This window comes from Ictidomys tridecemlineatus (assembly GCF_052094955.1).
Source record: "Ictidomys tridecemlineatus isolate mIctTri1 chromosome 12 unlocalized genomic scaffold, mIctTri1.hap1 SUPER_12_unloc_3, whole genome shotgun sequence".
Classification (NCBI taxonomy): domain Eukaryota; kingdom Metazoa; phylum Chordata; class Mammalia; order Rodentia; family Sciuridae; genus Ictidomys; species Ictidomys tridecemlineatus.
The window spans coordinates 118,508-126,641 of record NW_027520961.1 but is presented as its reverse complement, the minus strand read 5'-3'; the positions used below and the strand labels follow the sequence as shown (position 1 = coordinate 126,641).

The 8,134-nt window shown below is 49.9% G+C and overlaps 1 long non-coding RNA gene across 1 annotated transcript; it reads right to left on the bottom strand.

The window, feature by feature from the left end:
- Nucleotides 1-299: 299 nt before the first annotated feature.
- Nucleotides 300-7,747, bottom strand: LOC144372304 (uncharacterized). The gene is made up of 4 exons (XR_013432326.1): nucleotides 7,002-7,747; nucleotides 5,567-5,682; nucleotides 2,584-5,400; nucleotides 300-662 (listed from the first exon to the last, which is right to left on the bottom strand). It is a non-coding gene; the product is annotated as an uncharacterized LOC144372304 (long non-coding RNA).
- Nucleotides 7,748-8,134: the final 387 nt, after the last annotated feature.

Below are 8,134 nucleotides of genomic sequence, written 5' to 3'. Positions count from 1 at the left end.
AGAAATCAGAACCACGTCTCCAAAGTATTTCAGCAGGGACCAACTCCATCTGTCTATCTATCTCTCAGTGAGTGTGTGCGCTCTTGTGTGTGTTTGTGTGTTTTTGTTTGTGTTTGTACCATGATAGCTGATACTTCATTGCCCCCATTGGAAAACTGACTCAGATAATGCCCTCTGCCAAACTCCTAAATACCGAAGTTCTTGCTGATAGAATGAAACATTCCTTCCTGTTGGTTTGGATGTGTCCGTTAGGAAACACTGCTACATTTAGTATACTCAAATCATCAGAGTAGATTAGGTAACAAAAACATATATATTTTAAAATAATAATATATTAATGGAAACAAAAAATACAGGATAGAGTAACAACTGTGTTACTAACAAGGTCAAAGACAATGGCAAACTATAGATTCAAACTTTGAAGCAAATAGTAATCAATGTAAATATTCCTGGGCTGCCTCAGTGCCGCCCAGGCACACAGCAGCAGATTTTTGCAAGCATCCTCAGGAGGGCTGGAGCCTTCTTTGCAGGACGAGAGGGAGGTTGAGGCTGGATCCATTCATCATTCTTTTGGGAGAGGCTCCTTTTCCTCAGCACGAAGTTGGATTTTTTGTGAGGATTCTTGGCATAAAATACGTTGGCCTGTGCTGGAATCCTCAGCTCTGGGGAGAGAGGGGTGTACAAAAAGAAGGTGGCACTCAGGAGGTGCTCCCTAGGACACCCCAACATCTGAGAGCCTGTGCCAGAAAAGGCCAGAGCCACACACCTGAGAGCTCTCCAATTCAGCACCAATACCAACAAGACAGCCTCCACAGTCCTCCCTGAGGAATAACTAGGCAGAGCACTTCAACACACCTAATGTCTGTCCTACCAAAGGCTTTGGAATCCAGAACATCTCAGGTCCTCTTGCATCTGCCAAAGCACACCACTAGATTTACATCTGAAATCTCCCACAAAAGGCTCCTGTGCCGAAGATTCAGTCCCCACATGAGCCATCTTCATAGGTGGGTTTGGAGGGAAGCATTGGATGGTGAGTGCTCTGATGTCAACATGAAATTCTCATTCAAGATGAATACACTACTGGGAGGTGGGAGGGACTGGAAGAAAGGTTGAGCATGGTTGGAGGAAGACCTAAACAGGGTTGCGCCCTGGGCAACAGTACCTTGTTCCTGTAGGCTCCACTGAATCCTCATTCTCCAAGTAGAGGCCCTCCTCCTCCTCTCCATCTTTCTCTCTCTCCCTCTCTGCCACCCTCGTTCTCTCTCTCCCAGTCTATGCCTTTGTGGCAAGGGCTGAGGAGCTCTCCACTGCCACACACTAGAGCTTTATGGACAGCCTCAGTGCACAACCAAAGAGAAAGCTATGAAACCCAGAAAAAAGGCCTAGGATTCCTCCTCTGAGTTATTTTCCTCAAGTATGGCCACAGTGAGGACAGGCTGTCCAGCACGGATACCACATTAGAGCCATGCTTCTGTGTTGGTGGAGCCTGCCTCCATGTGAACCAGGCTTCTGAGAATGGAGGCCACATTCCAAATGCTGCCCTACTGAGAACAATGGTTCCAAAGACCAGCAAAGGGACTGCTTCCCTCCAACATGGTGTATGGCCCAGTGGTGCCATGACCCCGAGTGGGGGAATACAACAGCCCGCTTCTCCTTCCTCTGAACACCTCTTTCCTGTCACCCTCCTCTAACCTAGAGCCTGTTATCCATCCCTTCTGGGTTGGATGTGGGGATCTCTGCTATGAATTTCTTAGGCTACCAAGGCCCCACACAGACTTCCTCTTCCATAGACTCTACTAACCTAACAGAAGGTTAAGATAGGAGACAAGTGATCCTAGAACTCATTGGGATGGTGGTCTTCAGTGTACATAGGCTGGGATAATGGATGCTGTGGTGTTTGGCTCACAAAAACCAACCAACCAACCAACAAAAAAGCACTGGCATTATTATCAGATGAGCTCTGTGGCTACGTGCTCAGGAAGCCCTCATCTGACTTTAGTTAGGGATCACAACCCGGCTATTGTGATCACTCCTTGGCAAGTGGACTCAGGTGCGGAAGACCATGGAATTTATGCAAAAACAAATGATTCAGGCTGTCTCCCAGGCTGTGTTTTCTTCCCAATTTCATCCTGTTACTGCTTGCTAGAATCCTGGCAATGCTCTGCCCAGGCAGTGGATTTCTGGTCACACAGAAGGCTTTCAATAGTACTGCTTCAGTCCACAAAATGCCAGTTCCATCGTTAGCCCATGCATTCCCACGTTTCTTTGAAACCACTCCTATCCCAGACCATGAAAGTATACTGCTCCTGGAAAGAGGCTTTCCTCCTCACTCCTCAATGATGTCAGCTTTGTATGCTTGTTTATGTCCTGGGCAGGTCACCTGGTGGGGAGCCGCAATATCCACTGGGGTACACTATTAGACCTCAAGAACTTCCACCAGCAGAAGTGCAGTTGTCTTTGTGCAAGAACCCAACACACCCTGTTGGAGTATTCTTGGGGGTAAGAGACTACTCTTTGGTGCTAAGAGTTGACCTGAGTCCACATCCTGACCCTTACTCTCTGCCATCTGATTGTCTCACTTACTCTGACGGTGAGAGATGATTGGGCCCAGCTCATAATCCTCCGGTTTCTCCTGAGTAAGCAAGTGTAGGTCGAGGGCGCTGCGGATGACGACAGGAGCCCTATCCTGGCAGGTCACCTGGAGCAGCATGGGAGACAGGCCTTCAGGAAATGGGCCTTGAAGTGACTACTCAAGGGCAGTGGGCAGGGTCATTCTGGAGGCACCTCCACTCTAAATACAAGGGCAACATCCATGACCCTACTACCTGAGGGTGACCTCCTGCGCATCGTGTAGGCTCTTCCCATAGGCTACTAGCCCAATCCTTGTACATAGGACTTCCTGGGCTTGCCATTGCTCTTTGTGGAGCTGCACTCCTCTCGAAGTGAAAGGACTCAACTACTTGCATACAGATGCAATCTCATCCCACAAGTTGGGAGGAATGGGACAATAGCCTCCAAGATCCCAGGTCTGCCCGAGGATGCAGGCGGCATTGGGAATGGCCTAGGCACAAAACCTAGAGGCTTTGGTCTGGATTGCCAGGGCCAAAAACAGACCCAGGAACATGACCACACACAGGAGTGCTGAAACATAGCCAAAAGAGCTCCTGGCCTCCAGAGGCTCAGTGCTGGCTGGGATGTAGGAGGGCACCTCATCCGGCAAGGGTGGTCATTGGGTTACCTGGACATTTAATGTGCTTGCTCCACATCCATATCGACTCTGCAGAGAGACTCTCTCAGCTCCTTGTTCAAGGAACATGCAGAACCTCACACTGCTGTCCTCCTCAATAGATGTCAGCATCCCATACAAGGGAACCTGCAACCTAGGTCCTATCCTATTCTCATCTGTCACCCATACCTGCCCCTGCCCTTCTGGACTGCATGCTGCAACCTGACACACAGACTCCCTCAGACATGGCAGTGGACAAGCTGCTGCTCTCCCTCATCTCAGCTCCAGCCCTTCACACTGACCTCTCCCTTCTTGATTCCCCTCTATCCTCCTGATCATCCAGAAGCTCCAAATTTAAGAGGGCATGAGTAGTCTATGGTATTGGACCAGTGTCTGTTCCCCACCCAGGTGTAAGCACCAGGGGACACCCCTGCTCCCAGGCTTACCAAAACAGTCTTGGCCATCTTTGGACTTTGTGTTTCTAAGTGGACACGAATTAAGCAGGTGTCTCCCACCTGCTTGTGGGAAAGCGGCCTGGAGGACTTGCAGGTTGATTCTGAGAACTGTGGGGGATGGAACATCAGCAAACCCAGAAACAGAAAGACACCCCAGCCTGTCAGTTGGCTCTATGGGCTTCTAGCACATATGTCCAGGTGCTCAGGCTTCTTATTTTCCAGGTGGGAGTGGAATGGCAGCACAAGTACAGCTTGAATAAGGTAGGTGTTTACCTCCTTTCCCTTGACCTGGGGGCGTTTCCTCACGATGAAATATTTTATTCCCGGATTCATGGACAGACACACCAGTGAGTGGTCAGAGACCTTGATTTCCGCAGAGCAAAGTGGAGAGAATTGTTAGGTGGCACTCAAGGATTATACCACAAAACACCCACAACCCCTGAGAGTCTCTGCCAGGCCCACCACACTTTGGTATTTTGGGGCCAAGGCCCACTTTCTCTTGGCTGTGAGTTATCCTGAGCCCACTGTGGATCATGTCTCCCCACTGTCTGATTGTCCTATTTACTCTCATCCTCAGACATCATACTCAGCAGCTCAAAGTTGTCCACATCCTCATGCTGCAACAAATTTTGGTCCAAGGCCCTGCGGATGAGGCTTGTCACCGTCTCCTGACAGGTCACCTGGATCAGGGTGGGACAAATGTCATCAGAGAATGGCTTTTAGAGGAGCTACCCAGAAGACTGTGGTCAAACATTCAGGAGAAAAAGAGGCAGATGCACTGAAAATTTTGGTCCTGACTGCCACTACACAAAACAGACTCAGATACAAGAGTGTGCACTTGAGTGCTTCATGAGAGCTTTGAAAGGCCCTGGCCTCTGGAAGCTCGGTGCGGGTCTGGTTGTAATGATGTACTGGACTCAGCACTGGAAGTCACTGAACATGTCTCCTCTGCAGCTGGACACCTGCAGCATTAGAGTGTCTACTGCACATCCATAGAAATTCTGCCCAGAACCCCTTTAGCTCCATATTTACATACATGCAAAGGCTAACATTCCGAAGCTTTGGCATGACCCCCCAGGTGATCCCGACCCCAAATTCCTACACCTAGTCATGCTAAGAAGGTTCTTTTCCCTGCCACCAGGAACACATTTCCTCCTACACATGTGACAAATCACTGCCACCTCCTCTGCTCCAACCTCACTCATTTAGAATACCAAGTTCTAGGCACTGCAGCCTACACCCTAGACATATCTCTGCCTTCATCTGTCCACAGCACTTCCGTCTGCACTTCTGGCCTGCAAATGCAAAACCCACAATACACAGGCCCACTCACCACTGGAGCTGGGCATGCTGATGCTCTCCCTCCTCAGGTCAAGCCCTTAAGACAGACCTCTCTCTTCTTTATTTCCCACCATAGCCCCAGGGTTGGCTGTGTCTCCTGCCTTCCGCTGTGTGGACACCCAGAGGCAGCCCTGCTGTCGGGCTTACCAGGATGCACTTTGTCTCCCTCAGGCTCTGTCCCTCTAGGAGGACGTGAACAAAGTGGCTGTCTTCCACCTGCTCGCTGGAGTGAAGCAGTGAGGAGCTGCTACTGGTGACTTTTCTCATGCAGCACTCATTGCTTTGGGTGGCCTGGGGCAATGATCCTGCAGCCACTGTAGAGCTGCTGCTCACAGCTGCTGGGGTCCTGGATGCCACTGCCACAGAAGGCTCCAAGAACTGTGGGGGATGACAACATCAGCAAAGCCCAGCAACTGCACCCCACCCAGCCTGGCAGTTGGTTCTGTGGGCATTCTACAACATCCATTCAGAACCTGAGGTTCTTGACCCCTTGGAGGATGTGGAGTGGCACCAGGAGTAAAGACTGAAGAAGGTGGCTGTTTACCTCATTTGGCTTGACCGTCAACGACTTGCTGGCAGCTGTTTCCCGAAGAATAAAGTTATAATCCACTCCTCCATCCAGGTCGTAATATACTTTCCCACCAGCAGGGATTCTCAGCTCTGGAGAGGCAGGGGCAGAGGCATGGTAGGTGACAATCAAGGAATATACTACCCAACATCCCCCACAACTGAGAACCTCTGCCAGCTCAGGTCTCACACACAGACCTGAGAGCCCCCGAATCCAGCTACTGTTCCACCAAAGACTCCCCACTGATTCCTCCCTGAGGACCCTCTATGCACAGGAGGTCCCCTACAGGAACACCTTTCAAGGAAATAGCCCCTTGTACCCCAGACCCTCTTAGTTCATGTTGGACCCACCAAAGACAAATAGCTAGACTTTGTATCTGGATTGGTCCCCAAAGACTCATGTGTTCAAGGTTTTCTCCCCACTGCAGCAATGATCACAGGTGGGTTTGGGGAAAAGCACTTGATGGTGGGTGCCTCCACCTTGCCAGTGGATTCATCCACTCATACAAAGCTACACTAATTTGAGGGTGTGGTTTGCAGGTGTGTTGAGCGTGGGTGGAGGATGTCCACAGCAGGGCTGTGCCATCCAGAGCAATATATTTCTCTTGAGTTCCCCACTTCTGCATTTCCTCCTCATGAGTATAATTCTCATTCATATTTTTAATCAATTTATTGTTATACTTCTTGTTTGGCTTGTGTTTCTCCTTCTTGTTCTTGTTCTTCTTCATCTTCTCCTCATGCTTCTTCTAATAGTCATCTTGACCTTCTTATTCATGGTCTCTTCCTTCAACTTATTTTCATTTTTCTATTCCTCCTTCTCCTCCTCCTCGTCCTCCTCCTCGTCCTCCTTCTCGTCCTCCTCTTCCTTCCCCTCCTCATCCTCCTCCTCCTCCTTCTTCTTTCCTCCCTCCCTCCCCCCCCTCTCTCTCCAAGAAGGGTTTACAAGCTGTGAAGGGTTCTATTCTACCACACACTTCTCTCTAGAAATGGCCTCTGGTCCTAAGTGGACTCAGTTTGCAAGGAATAGAAAGATTGGAAGCCAGAAATGATTGTTCATTGAACTGCTTTTCTCATGTACTCGTCTAGGTCAGGAAAGGCTGCCAAAGTAGGTATCCTGTGGTTGTCTGTCTTCTTTAACACAAGACAAAGAAGCCTGTGTTCTTGGCCCCTTGTGGATAATAGCTTTGCAATGCCTCCTCAGGCCAAGGAAAGAACACATGATAGGCAGGTCCACAGCCCCTGGAGAACATGAAGAACCTGCAGATTTATGCCCCATCATTACACTTTGTTTTGTGCACAAGTCCCACCATACTCTTCCTGGGCATTGGGTCAATGCACACTGTGTTTTGGCTCCCAGTTATCCTGAGCCCACTGTGACTCACTGCTCCCTACCCTCTGATGGTTCCACTTACTCTGATGGTTCGAGACAATTTGCAGAAGTTCGTAGTTTTCTGGATCCTCCTGCTGGAGCAAGTGTGCATCTAAGGCCCTGCGGATGATGACTTGAGTGCTGTCCTGGCAGGTCACCTGAGCAGGGTTGGAGAAAGCTCATCAGAGAGGGAATTTGGGAGTAGCTACCCAGAGGACAGTGCTCAAGGACAATCAGAGACAAGAGAGCTCTCAACACAAGGGCACCATCTTGTTACCCTGCTACCTGAGGCCTTCATGTGATCATGTGGGGTCTTCCTATGAGCCTCTAGTCCAATCTTGGTACAAGAGTTTGCTTCAACCTGCTATGCCCTACAGGGACAAGGGAATAAGGACCAAAAGGCTTTGTACAGACACACTCTACTCCCATCAAGATGGGAGAAATGGTCCAGTGGACTTCCATATCCCTGCTCTGGTCTGGGATGCAGTTGCATTTTTGTGTGGACCAGGCACAAACCCTAGGTGTTTTGGTCCTGACAGCCAGGGCACAACACACACTAGGACTCTTTAATGATAGGCATGGAAGCTGCTGGGCTCGAGAGTGTCAGTGCTTGCTGGGGTGTCAGGAGGTTTGGACTCAGCAGGTGCCGTGGTTCAACATGGTTCCCCTGGAGGTGGACACCAGAGTCTCATGATGGATACTCCACACCCAGGAAAATTCTGCAGAGAGAGCCGCTAAATCTCTATTCACATACATGCAAACTAGGACACTAATGGGCCCCTCCAAGGCCCCCAGTTGTCTGTGACCCACACCTACCCACCCTAATCATTCTACAATGGCTCCCTTCCCTTCAACCAGCAACATATCCCCTCCCACACACAAGAAAATGACTGCCAACTCCTCTGCTTCAACCTCCAGGGTTCAATATACTCCTCCTCAATACCAAGATCAGTAGAGGATGGCCTGTACCCTCGATATTTCTCTGACCTCCTCTGAACCCAGCACTCACTCCTGCACTTCTGACCTGCACACCCCAAAACACTCAGGCCCACTCGCACCCAGACCTGGCATGCTGCTGCTCTCCCGCCTCCCTCTTCCTCATTTTATGCTCTCCTTCCTGACCTTCCAGAAGCTCTAGTTCAAGAAGACAGGCCTAGTCCAAGGTGTTTGCTGTGG